Source organism: Mus pahari, chromosome 21 (genome assembly GCF_900095145.1).
Source record: "Mus pahari chromosome 21, PAHARI_EIJ_v1.1, whole genome shotgun sequence".
Taxonomy (NCBI): domain Eukaryota; kingdom Metazoa; phylum Chordata; class Mammalia; order Rodentia; family Muridae; genus Mus; species Mus pahari.
Genome location: NC_034610.1, coordinates 36,398,562 through 36,412,530, shown reverse-complemented (window position 1 = coordinate 36,412,530; position 13,969 = coordinate 36,398,562). Strand labels below are relative to the sequence as shown.

The 13,969-nt window shown below is 44.0% G+C and overlaps 1 non-coding gene across 1 annotated transcript; it reads left to right on the top strand.

Annotated features, from left to right (window-relative positions):
- Window positions 1-6,001: 6,001 nt before the first annotated feature.
- Window positions 6,002-6,166, top strand: LOC115062880. Its single transcript, XR_003842790.1, has one exon. It is a non-coding gene; the product is annotated as a U1 spliceosomal RNA (small nuclear RNA).
- The last annotated feature ends 7,803 nt before the right edge of the window (window positions 6,167-13,969 follow it).

Sequence of the window (13,969 nt, the reverse complement as noted above, 5' to 3'; positions counted from 1 at the left end):
TAGCAACCAACAGCTCTGAAGACACAATTGCTGAGCTTGGTACATTATCGAAACTCAGGAATGGTTTAACTTCCTTAGGGAAGGTGTGTATAGAAGGGGCCCCTGCTCTTCCATGGCATTGCATAGTATAGCAGAGAAGCAACCATGACCTAGTAGGTATTTCTTAGAATGTTGTCTTAGTCAGGGTTTCTATTCCTGCACAAACATCATGACCAAGAAGCAAGTTGGGGAGGAAAGGGTTTATTCAGCTTACACTTTCCACATTGCTGTTCATCACTGAAAGGAGTCAGGACTGAAACTCAAGCAGAACAGAAAGCAGGAGCTGATGCAGANGCCATGGAGAGATGTTCTTTACTGGCTTGCTTCCCCTGGTTTGCTCAGCCTGCTTTCTTATAGAATCCAAGACTACCAACCCAGGGATGGTCCCACCCACAAGGGGCCTCTCCCCACTTGATCACTAATTGAGAAAATGCCTTACAGCTGGATCTCATGGAGGCATTTCCCCAACTGAAGCTCCTTTCTCTGAGATAGCTCCAGCTGTGTCAAGTTGACAAAAAACTAGCCAGTACAAACGTACACCAAAATACTGACGCGGAGTTCCAGAAAACTCATTTATTATTCTAATACCTAGAACATGAAAATAAGAACCAGGAAAGGCTTGGCTACATGATAGGTAATGAATTGACTTACTTCCCCTCCTTCAATATCTCACTGCTGAGTCTGTCCTTTACCATAAGTAGATACAAACTTCGTTGCTAATATAACATATTGAAAAGTAGTCAATGATACTAGGTCTCCATCTAGTATTGATTCCACCCTAGAAAGAACCAATTTATGCTCTACGAATACTCTGTTAAAGCTTGAGTGTAGATAATGATGGTTCCATGGAGAAGTGTAGCTGTCATTTGAGAATGAGAGGAGGAACACATCTATCTATGATCCTGGTGAGAGAGGAGGTAGAGGAGGCCAGTCCTGGGGACTGATGAGAGGTACGCTCTGGAGGTGGGACCATTTCCTAGGACTCTTCTACACTTCAGTAGAGTTGCTATCTCTAAGCCCAGTGTGAGTGTAAACTATGAACTCAAGTGAAAGCTATTACTTGTGTCCTGGAGGGACTGAGGCCACTTGCCTAGATACAACAGTCCTGGAAGAAGGTAACTTGGGCAAGCTAACCATCAATAACTGGCAGCCTTCACACGGCAGGGACTACCTTCCAATGAATGGATCTTTAAAGAATCAAGTCACCAAATCAAACTGCTACTCCCATGGAGTCTTGCTATGTTTCCAGACCAGTTGGTGACTGGCTATCCTTTCCTTCATTCTCTGCTGCAGACAGCAACTCTCCGAAACACGAGATTGGTTCCTTCCTCTAGAGAATACGGCATACTTTTACAAACAGATGCACACTTTCAACTTTAGAAAATAGAATTAGAAAGGACGAGGTGTCCATGGATGAGTTCTTTTGCACTGAGCTGCCAGGGACAAAGCTAATTTCTCTGACTCCTGCTCTACAGACCTGACCAGCCTTTAGTCTGTATTAGGACAGAGGGAATATCATTGTCTATGTTAAGGCGCCACTCTGTCTCCGGCTATCTCTATAGCCCACCTCTGCAAACAAAGTGTGGAAATGTTTTTAACCAGTTTCTTTCCAACAACAATTATAGCCCCTATCATTTTAAAAAAGGGGAGAAAAAAGGTGCAAAGTTGATTAGGTAAGGCATGGGACTGAATGAGATCGTCACTTCCCCTCCTCAGTGTCACATTTCTCTAAACTGTAATGAACACTTTCCCTTGGAGGCACAGACCTGAGGCTTTTGATGACAGAAATGGGGATGGAGCAATTCTAGTTCACTGCCACAGAGCGTGATGATTTCATTTCAGGAGCCCAGTGATACGCAGGGAGGCCGCTCACCTTACTATACTCTCATCTTCAGCCTGCACTAAATTTACTAAATTGGACATTAGAGTTTGCGCTGTTGCGGGTTAGGATGTCCCTTTTCCCTCCGGGCCATCTCCTGGCACATCTTTTTCACAGTACGGCAAGAAAGAAGAGGCTCGGGGAGGGAATGTTACCCTGGAGGTAAACTGATTCATTCATTCAGGCTTTCTTGCCTCTTGACATGTATGCACATGCACTAGGAATGCATGTAGAAACTTGCAGAGAGAGTTCTGTGGAACTACAAATACAGGAAGTGTCTGGATGTACTGGGTCATTTTGACAATTATGATTCATGGTAAAAATCAGTTGCTAGTGGTGAAGGAGGTGGTTCATGGGGTGGAGTACTTTAGTACTTTCTGCATGAATGTGAAGACATGGGTCTGGATTTGCAGAGTCCACATTGAATATGATACAGTCGCGCAAACATCTGTAATCCCAGGGCTCCGACAGAAGATTGTTAAGTAGGGTCAGGAGAAACCCTAGAGGCTAGATCAGTGTTGCTGATAGAAAACAAGAGACCACTCTACACATGATGGAAGGCAGGGACATACGCTTGTGGGTGTTCTCTGATCTCCATGTGGACTCTGTGGCACCAGGTGGACTCTTGCATGAACAAGAACACAGGCATACACACATGCACACAAATCATACCTGTACACAAATTAAAACATTGCTTCCTGGGTTCTTAAACATCTTGTGGTAGTAAAGAAGAAATATCCCTGGCTCATATGCACAATATCGGGTTTGTGGTTCATGGCTATGATATCAGGGGGCATCAATATTGGGGGATGCAGACACCAGGTGAGAATAAGTCAGAGAGTGGAGGAAGCCCATGAATACTTGACCCCTGCACTTGACCCCTGATGCTGATAACACCTCACCTCTGCTGCTGGAGACAGACAGAATCAGAAATGTCCAGTTTCTGGAAAAACCCAGCTGTGTTGAGCAGTAACCATTTTACTGAAAACCCAAGCAAGATACAGCACAATGCATATAATATGTATATAACGCCGCCAAGTAGAAAATAGTCCGTGGCGTGTGCCTCGTCTCCCTCACTGTTGTCACACTCTATCAATAGCCAGTTTCCCCAGATACAGATGGCACAAGACAACACCAGGAGTCTCAGTGTGACAGACGGTGACAGCTCTCAAAAATGTTTATCGTGGTTTGCCAACGAGAAACACCCCACTGCTTTCTTAAAACTCAAGGCCCTCAAGGTCAGCCTGTTGTGCTTGGAAGAAACCTTGCTAGAAATACTGGTTGTTAGCTGACAACAAAAGACAGGCCCTTTCAGACAAGCTGGAGACATGCTGTTGGGCATTGTGTATCTGCTTTGATATATATCCTGCAAAGCAACACTGCATGGGGTAGAGGAGAAACGCTTGCTTGACTTCGACCACAGGAGTCCTCAGAGCCCAGCAGTGCACAGCCTGGTGAGAGTCAGAGAATCAACCCAGAGCTTTTAGACATGCATGGAAATCCATCGAGACTAGATTCCAGTGGCTATTTTTAAAAACCATGAGTTTAAAATAACCCAAGTAGTTCTTAGCAGTGGGCTGGTTCTATTGCCAAGAGAGGCTGAGAGGAAAGTGTTTCTCAACGGGTTGTATAGGAGCCAGGCTGCCAAGCTCAGAGACATGGTGCCAAAGACACTCACTCAAGGGCTCAAATGGTAAACATGACTGTGTGGGCTGGAGGTGCCCTGGGAGGGTTGTGATAGACCTTTAGGAGGATCAGCAAGACATGGCATTCTGGTTAAGAAAGACAGGAGTCTTCAGGGAGCCCTGACTGAGCAAGGCCATCACCTATGAAGCACCCACAATAGCCTCACCATTGTGGGGCCCAAAGATCTACTAGAAGCCTTCAGATGAAGAATTCTGGCTTCCAGGTGGCTAGGATGAGGGTCTTAAATCCCACACCCACAGTGCCTCCTCTTTATAAGGTCCGCGATCTCAACAAAGGGAATGCAGCCACCCAAAACTGTCAAGTATTCCGACGAGTGAAGTCATCCCTCAGAGTCATGCTCAAAAGTCATCTCCCAAGTGACTCTAAATCTCATTAAGTTGAGCATCAAAACTAACCACCCCAATGTATCAGGCTTCCTAGGAGAGACATGAGGGGATAAGAATCGTGCCTGAGAGTTCCCTAGACACCAGCTCTCCCTCCCACCTCTGATGGGCTTTGGGTTCTCAGGTCAAACGTCAGTATGTGCTGTGTTACACTAACCTATTTCCTAGCTCACAGGCAGTGAGCATTAGGCCTGAATCAGGGGTGTCAGGGTTCTGTATTTGAAAACTATCTTTTATCACATAAAAGTCCCAGTGTTTCCCACTGCCCCCTGCCCTCACCATCTTCATGGAAAGACTCTGAGGAAAAAAAAAAGAAAGAAAAGAGAAAAAGTGAGGCCTAGGTGTCCTCATGTGAAGATGCAGATGGAAGGGTGCAAAAAATGATGACGTGCCATAATAGAGAGGATGGACCTACCCTACTATGTCTTTCTATAGAAGGAAAAACTTATTTAGCCTTGTGTTAACTAAAACAGAATACCTGAGGAAATTAAAATCACTGCCCCACTCCAAGTAGAGACTTTATAAGGCAACAGGGAACCCAACTCTAAGAGATTTAAACACAAATGAAATGTCTCCCTCTGTGTCTCTTTCTCTTTCTTTCTCTTTCTCTGTCTCTGTTTCTCTCTCTGTCTCTCTGTCTCTCTCTGTCTCTCTGTCTCTGTCTCTGTCTCTCTGTCTCTCTCTCTCTCTCTGTATGTGTGTGTGTGTGTGTGTGTGTGTGTGTGTGTGTGTGTGTATGTTGGTAGGGATTGATCCTAGCTCCCTGGACAGGCTAAACCAATGCTCTTCTATTAAGCTACACTTTACTCCTGGCTCAGAGTTTTGTGTTTGTTCAAAGTATTGCTGATTACGTCTTGCCACTCACTTTTATTTTGACTTTCGGTCTTGATAGCAAGCGCAGGAGTGGGAGCAACTTCACACCGATGTCCTGGCAAAGCTGCTCCCTCTACTCTTCACCTTCTTTGCTCTTAAATTCACTCTCAGATGGACGAGCAAGAAGAAGCCATAACCTTCTCTTAGGAATGAAAAAACTGCCCTGAAGCCCAAAGCCTCCTGGAGGATATCTATCTTCCCCTTGAGGTTCTGTAAGTAAATAGAATTGCAGAAGGAACTATACCTCAGTTTGCATCTTAACAGGATCCATCACCTTGTACCAAATTCGCAAGTCATCACTGCTGTAGAGAACACGGTCATGAATGATTGTCAGAAATGGCTATTGTGTAGCCAGGAGCCCACAGGTACCTGTCAACTGGACCAATGACCTCAAAAAAAAAAAAAAAAAAAAAAAAAAAAAGACTGCTGTCTAAGGAGAAGAAGGACGTGCCCTGCCCATAGACCCCAAGCTGCTGCACAACACACAAGAATTTCTCCTTGGAGAGTGTAATGCTGTTTTGATTTTAGCTTATTTTTATTTTAACTTTGTGTGTGTGTGTGTGTGTGTGTGTGTTCACAAGGTAATTGTCACTTACTTCCCCAACAGCCCCAGACTATGCGTGCTGCTAAATCAAAGTGGGCAGCATTGGGTCAGGGGTGCTTATAAACAGGAAATGTAGTTTTCATAGTTCTGAAGGTCAAGAAGTCCAAAATGGAGGCGCCAATAGATTTGATGTCTGGTCAAGGGCTGTTTTTCATAAATGGTGCTGCCTACGCGCCCTCATTCAAAGAAGCAGACAGAAGGGTACAAAAAAGGACAATGTGCCATGTTTCTTCAGAACAGAAGAGAATGGGTATACTCTACCAAGTTTTTTTTATCGATAGAATAACTTACACAGCTTTGTAGTACCAAATGGAATACCTGAGGAAATTAACTTCTGAAGTGAGGAGATTTATTTAATTCATGATTCTGGTAGTTCCAGCCCCATTAGTGTCAGCCTCTTTTACCTCAGCAGGGGTTAGAAACAGAGTTGAAATATTGAGATACTGTTTAGTTCTCATCTATTTCTCTAACACTGATAGACTTGTCCATATTTGTGGTGATTAATACTGATCGTCAATACTTACCTGGCAGGGGAGCTACCATGATCACGAAGGTGGTTTTCCCAGGGTGAGGCTTAACCATTAAACTTCAGATGTACTAACCCCTGTGATTTCCCCAAATGTGGGAAACTTGGCTGCATAATTTGTGGTAGTGGGGGGAGGGGCTGCGTTCCCACCCTCCCCTGAAAGAAAAAAAAAAAAAAAAAGAATAAGAAAAAAAAAGAAGAAAAAATACTTCTCATCAACTCAACAGGATCTAGAGTCACCTAGGACACAGCCTTCTGAGCTTACCTGTAAGAAGTTATCTTGATTAGGTTAAGTGGGGTGGGAAGTCCCACCTTAGCTGCAGCATCATTCTTCAGGCTGGGGTCCTGGATGGAGAAGAAAGGAGAAAATCAGCTGCGTACCGGCATTCACCAGTCCCTGTGTCCTCTCTGTGGACATAGTGTAACCAGATGGCTCATGCCTTTACAGAAACACCTCCCCACTGTGATAATCTATACCCTCAGTCTGAAACACATTTCCCTGAAGTTGCCTTAGTTGGAATATTTTCTTACAGTGTCTTAAAGTTTATATTTCTGTGATGAAACACCTTGACCAAAAGGCAAGATGGAAAGGGAAGCATTTAATTGCTTATACTTCTGCACAATAGTTCATCATTGAAGGATTCCCAGGGCAGGAATCCAGAAGCAGGAGCTGATGCAGAGGCCATGGAGGGATGCTGCTTACTGGCTTGCTTGCTCCCTTTGGGTTGATCAGCTTGCTTTCTTATAGAACCCAAGACCACCTGCCCAGTTACAGTGCTACTCACAATGGACTGGACCCTCTCCCTGCACTCACTACAGGGTGCCTATGATGCGATTTTACGGAGGCATTCTCTCCATTGAGATCCCTTCCTCTCCAGTTAACTCTAAGCTGTGTCAAACTGACATACAAGTGGGCAGCACACGCAGCGAAGAGACACGTAACGAAACAACATTTAAATGCTTTTGAACGTTGCTATACCAAAATAGAAATAGTTGTTACAGTTATAAACTCATCAGTCCGGCGACTCGAAGGCCTGGGGGTGGAAGGTCAGTCTAAACTCAAGATGACTCCTGTCAGATGCCATAATGCATAGGCTGGGCAGGGCACAGCACTTGTGACACCACTCCTAAAATGACTGTGACACTCGGAGATCTTGAACACCCCTAAAAGGAGCAAGCGAGTAGTGGAGAAATGGAAGAGAAAAAGAAACAGAAGGATTTGGTCACAATGAAGAAAGGCAGAACTGGGGACTTATGGGCTGTGAGAAACAACCTGATGTGATTAGTTAGTGATGCTACATGGGACCATGGTGAGGTCCTAGCCTGACCAGGGGCTACATCCGGGTCCGTGGTCCTGCAGCAGTGGGAGTCTGTTTACCAGCAAAGGCCCAGTGGAAGTCCCTGGTCTGTGCTGCTGCTTGGGAATATGTTGATGTTTGAGGGCTGTGCAGAACTTGCCCCGCCCCTCACCTGGGCATTGTGGGAGAACTGGCCCGAGGGATGTAAGAGCAGGAGAGCCGATACCGTTAGCCAGTTGCAATACCCAGGAAAGCAGGAAGTAAACATCGCCCAGGAAGCACAGCAGAGTTGGCCCTGGTTGTTGCAGTTGCAGGTGAGCTGACCCCGAGGTTATGAAATGAACCTGGGAGAGCGGGCCCTGCCACTCATGTCTCATGCAGTGACGTGGACAAGGGAAAGATACCATCTTCCAACCCTAGCTTCTTGCCATCTGTGGCAGCCAAGAGACCTGGCCCTGGGGTGGTGTCTTCAGCAAGGGGGCCTTGCCATGAGTTTGTGGAGAGCAATCTATTGTCTTGGCAACAGCCTGGGTTATTTGGAGATTCCCGTGAGATACCTTTAGACAACTTAATTACATGTAACCCAATCCTGGTACTGGAAGCTTCATTTGGTGACAAGAGATGGCCATCTGGGGCTCTGCCTCCCCCATTATTTTGATGATTTCATTTAGATCACCTTCATACACACACACACGTATATATATATATATATATATATATATATATATATATATATATATATATGTGTGTGTGTGTGTGAGCTTCTACTGTATTAAATTTCCACACTACCCCTCAAATGGTCCTGAATTAGTTGTCTCCCTCTCTATCCCCTCCTTCATTGTCTCTCTCTCCTCTCAACTTGATCCTCCGATTCCAGCACCCCTCATTCATCTCTATCAATTCTATTTTCATGTTTTAGGGATCTCTATCTGTATACCTACCCTCTGTGGTTCTACAGATTGGGTACCATTGACTTAACAGCTAATATCCACACGTAAGTGAAGCCGTACCACGTTTGTCTTTCTGAATCTGGCACACCTTACTTAGGATGATGTTTCTTTTCTAGTTCCATCCATTTACAGTGCAAAGTGATTTTTTTTAGTGTACTGATTGATCCATGTACTGTTTCTGAAGAATATTCAGATGTCCTTACCATCTCTCAACCTAGGAACAGAGCTTTGGCTTTCCTCTTTGTCTCTGTCTTGTGCAGCACATCAGAGAAGACACACCAGCCTGTCCTCCCAAGACGTTTACCAAGACTTTGGTATTGTGCGCAATTTCTGCTCTGACGGGATCTGCACCTGTGATGGTGAGATGGACCACACACAGCTGAGAAATCTGTGTGAGTGAGAACGGAGCAGGAGGAGAAAGGGGTCCGCAGCAATGGATGAGCAGGCCTGGATGGTGGTGACAAGTCAACTTTAAAAGGGGAGGGAAATGGCAAGCTGAGTGGTGGCATGTGCCTTTATTCCCAGCACCTAGGGGGAAGAAGTAGGCAGATCTCTTTGAGACTGGAGTCAACCTGGTCTATAGAGTGAGTTCCAGGATAGCCAGGGCTACACAGAGAAACTGTGTCGAAAGAAAGAAAGAAAGAGAGAGAGAGAGAGAGAGAGAGAGAGAGAGAGAGAGAGAGAGAGAAAGGAAGGAAGGAAGGAAGGAAGAGAGAGGAGGGGGAGAGAGAAATGAAGGAAGGAAGGAAGGAAGGAGGGAGGGAGGGAGGGAGGGAAGGAAGGAAGGAAGGAAGGAAGGAAGGAAGGAAGGAAGGAAGGAAGGAAGAAGATGGGGCAATGATTAATCGTAGCCTTACCACCCTGAACATGCTCAGCCCTGGGGAAACACTGTTAAAGACAGCACATTTCGTTGCCTTATACCTTGCCTTTTGTGTCTCTTTTCTCCTGTGTGGATTATAAGCAGAGAGGACTAGTATGTGTTTGCTCTCTATGATGGACAGGAATGTTTTGAAAACATTCCTAATAGAAACAGGAAATCAAGGAGTCCTTGTCAAGTTAACTAAAAAAAGGAATAGGTGAGCACTAACGTGACGCTCGTTATGAGGATGATTGCTGTAATCATCAGCTCAATAGCGGTTATTAAGATTGATTGTTGTAGCAATAGACTAGGAGTTAACGTTGATCAATTAGAAAGGAACTGTAATAAAGAACTGTAGCCAAATGGGTGAAAATGATTGAAGGCTGTGTGTGTGTGTGTGTGTGTGTGTGTGTGTGTGTGTGTGTGTGTGTGAACTCAGTGCATCCAAGGGAAGTTTAGGATGAAGAAAAGTTCAAAGGGAGTATGACAACCACTTCATGAGGCTGCCAAACTGCTGCAGAAATAAACCAATATAGGTTGTTAGTCCCAATTAAGATAACCTCTGCAGGCTCATATATTTTTTTTAATGTTTCAACCCCAGTTTGTGATGCTACTGTGAAGTCTGTAGGAGGTGAGGTAGATAGAAGTAGGTCACAAACAGGGAGCTTTTTTTTAATTCAAATATTTTTATTTAAAATTTTTACCTTATTTAGTTATCGAGATGGGGTCTCACTGTGTAGTCTTGTGGGGTCCATTTAAATTCAACATAACTCATACACCAGGTCAATGCAGATGACAAAAAATGTGTTGCTATCAAGCTGCTAATGATTGATGAGTGCCACAGAACAGACTCAGGAGCTGAACTGTGACTGATCAGATGTCATATAGCATATTTAAAGGATATAACCATAAAGCAAGGAACAGCAGGGTGGGCTACAGTATTGTCCAATCATAGTTTGACGTTTGAGCAAGGGAGTTTCCGCCAATCAGGATAGAAGTAGGTTCCTGAGCCTGGCAGCATGAATTTATTTTGACCCTGCTAGCAAAATGGAGAGGTTGTCCTTGAGATGGCTGGACTCAGACAGCTGTTCCTTTACAAGTTGTCCCTGAGATGGCTGGACTCAGAGGACTGTTTCCTTACAACAGAAGCCGTTCAGCTACTGGGAAGTTCCCAGCTCTCCTAAGGCCTAGGACCTTGAACTTAGTTTCTCCCTATGATTAGATGGAGTCTGAAGTTGAAACGGTAGTACTTAGAATAAATCTTTTACTTCTTCCGGAGAAGTAGCCCTGCCTGGCTTGGAACTTGCTATGTAGACCAGGCTGGCCTTGAACTCATAGAAATCTGCTTGTCTTTGCCTACTGGGTGCTGGGATTTAAAGCCTGGCTAGGGGAGAGTACACCCAGGTTCTTACCCAGGCCCATTGCTTTCTGTGGGGGGAGGGGGTTGTGCGGGGGTGTAAACAGCTGCTGAATATCACACCTACCACCATGCCTTCCTTACCACCATGGCCTAAAACTTCTGAAACAGTGACACAAAGCAAATCTTCTCTACCTTAAGTTGCTTCTATTGGGTATTTTGTTTCAGTGCTGGGAAAACTAATACAGAGAGAAGGTCTGTGTAGCCTGATAAACAGTGACCACTCTTTTCATGAGGGAGAGGGAGTCTGAGCTAAAAGAGATGAGAAATAAAGACACATCACGAACATGGATTGCTTAGAACTGTGCCCTGTACAGAAGGAGAGTTTCGTCATGTTCCATATGTGAAGTACTGCACACCAGGGACGTGCCTCAGTCATTTTATAAGTTTCAGGCTGTGCTGGTCTCTGTGACACTGGAAGAGAGCTCCAAGATCCTTTTATGCTGCAAACACCCTGAACACAAGAGTTGTGTCCATTCCTAGAAGTCTTCACTAAGGAAACTGTTTTAGGACCAGAGAGGTGCACTTTCTGCACAAATATGAGGACCCAAATTCAAATTCCTGGCATCCAAATGAAAGGCTGAGCATGGTCATTTGTTCTTGTAACCCCAGGATCTGAAGAAATACTCAGGAACATTATTAGGCTTGCCAATTGTCAACCTAGCTCCTGGTTTACTGAGAGACCCTGTCTCAAAGGGATGTGGCAGAGAGTGATAGAGAGAGGGTACCAGATGTGCCCTTCTCTGGCCTGAAGGAGCGCATGCACACACACACACACACACACACACACACACACACACACACACACACCTGTCTTTTATCTGTGCTAATGAAGCGATATGGTAATACATGAATTTTCATTAAGTAGCAAAAATCTTCCTCTAATTGAAATCTTAAGTTCTCCCACTCATTCAGTTACATGCACTTTTCTCTATTGACTCTAAGAGGCTTTTTGTTTTTGTTTTTGTTTTTTGTTTGTTTGTTTGTTTGTTTTTTGTTGTTTTTTGTTTGTGTACTCACTAAGAGTAGTGGCTAGATTAATTAACTAGTCTAGTTGATGGCTTTAAAAACAAGTTCATACTTATTTGTAAATGCATTATATATTTAGAAAAATTTGTACACAATTCTGAACTTCGTATCAAAAGTCAATAAAAGAAGATCTTCCATCAAGACCGTTTCTCTCAGAGGAGAGCTGACCACTTGGAGTGACCCTGTGGTACCTAGGATCCACCTGAATTTATCTATTCTCTCACCACCCCTTCCTTACCTTTTGTATCCAGTTAATGAAATCTCTTTGGAAATTGGAATTCTTCATCTGGTCATAATCTCTTGCCCCGAGCTTTCCTCTCTTACATCCTGAAACAAACAGTATCATCACAAGACACATTTAAAGAGACTTCTGCAACAAACCCAGATGAATGCATCTGCAATCACAGGTTCAAATTTTACCCACTGAAATCATCTTCATCCCGACACCTGCTTTGAATTGAGCACTGAAAGACTCTATTAAAATAATATGCAGGGATTTCAAAAAGCTACAGAACCACAGAAGTAATGCCTTTCTTTTTCTGACTTGTGGACAAGGGCAGCAGTAGCCGGGTGTCATTTCCAGGGCTATGCTGTTAGATGCTCAAGATTCCGCTTTGCATGAAGCATCACAAACAGGTCTTACCTGGTCTATGGGGAACTAGGGAAGCAGGTGGTTGTGCTGGGGACACTGTGTTGCAGGGACTGAAGATGACTTCCTGGAGACAAGGTGACTTGTAAATAATTCTGTCAATAACCCGAGTGAAGTCAGAGCTTGTTCTTTCACACAAACTTTGAGGTGAGAATAATTTATTCATTCGTTCGTTCATTCATTCATTCATTCATTCATTATTTATTTATTTACCTTTTACTGTGCTGCGGGTGAAAACCACAGCATGCCTTTAAAGACTAGGCAAGCTTTCTACTCTTAAGCTTTACCTCCTATCCCCAGTCATATAAGAACTGTCTTTATTTACAAAATGTGGCATATAAGATCACTGTTCAAGAAACTATAAAAATGTAACAAGCAATTAGAAGCAATTTTTGAAGCAAATATGAAGCAATTTAAAAGCTGATACCATTAACTAGCATAACACATAAAATACTGAATATAGGGACATATTCTCTAAGGAATGTGTGGACAGCTATCATAGAAATAAACTTAGTAAATCAGGAGGGCAGGGCACATGCTATGAAACCCATGATCCCAAGATGGAAACAGCCCAGTTTCCATCAGTAGCGGAGGGACGTGGAGAAACAAAATGTAAATATATCTTTATAGTGGAGTACACTTAGTAATAGAAGGGAATAAGCCATTAACTCGCCCACAGCCTGGATAATTTTTAAGGTAACTATGTGGAGTGAAATACACTGTTTAATTTAGTTGATATTTAGAAATAGCAAAGTAACCTTTATGACTAATGGCTGTGTGGTCCTCCTCAGGGGACCACAATTGTGGTGATGGTTCATCACATATGTCGTTGCTATCATCTGCTCGGTTGAAGCAACGTCTTAGGTAGCGTCCTCTTTCCTCACTTGTATTGCTTTTGCGTGGCATGGTAATTGAAGGAGCAGCTGAGTCCTCACCCACATGAGGTTTAAAGGAGGGATCCCTTCCTGGCCTGAGTGATGATAAGGAGAGGACACACTCTTGAGGTCCTCCTGTTGGCACCGTCTTAGATTCTTCTGTGTTGCCATGACCATGATACCTGACAGAAAGAACTTTCTGGAAGAAAGGTCTATTTTGATCAAATTTAGAGTTTCAGGCAGAGCAGTCTATGGTAATGGGAATCCATAGCTGTCAGTTCACATAGGAGAAAGGTGAGGTGGTAATGGAGGGTGGGATAGAACCTACGAACTTCCTTCCAGAGAGTTAGTTCTCCCGTGAAGCAATACCTGCACATCTTCCCCCTACAGTGTTGTCACCTGCCCATCCAGTATTCAAAATATGATCTAGTTTTGGAGTGTCTAAGAGTCAAACCCTAAGAGGTATATTTAGGGACATCTTTGCCACCTAAGGCGAGAATAATACTGTTTATTTCCAGAAAGAAGCAGGGAACAGTGAAAGAGACAAGTGCAAACTCTGATGTCTTCTTTTCCAATTCCCAGACTCCACCGTTCTTTTTTTTTCAATTATTTTATTAGATACTTTTTTCATTTACATTTCAAATGCTTTCCCGAAAGTCCCCTATACCCTCCCCCGACCCTGCTCTCCTACCCACTCACTTCTTAGTCCTGGTGTTCCCCTGTATGGGGCATATAAAGTTTGCAAGACCAAGGGGCCTCTCCTCCCAATGATGGCTGACTAGGCCATCTTCTGCTATATATGCAGCTAGAGACGTGAGCTCTGGGGGTACTGATTAGTTCATATTATTGTTTCACCTATAGGGTTGCAGATCCCTTCTGCT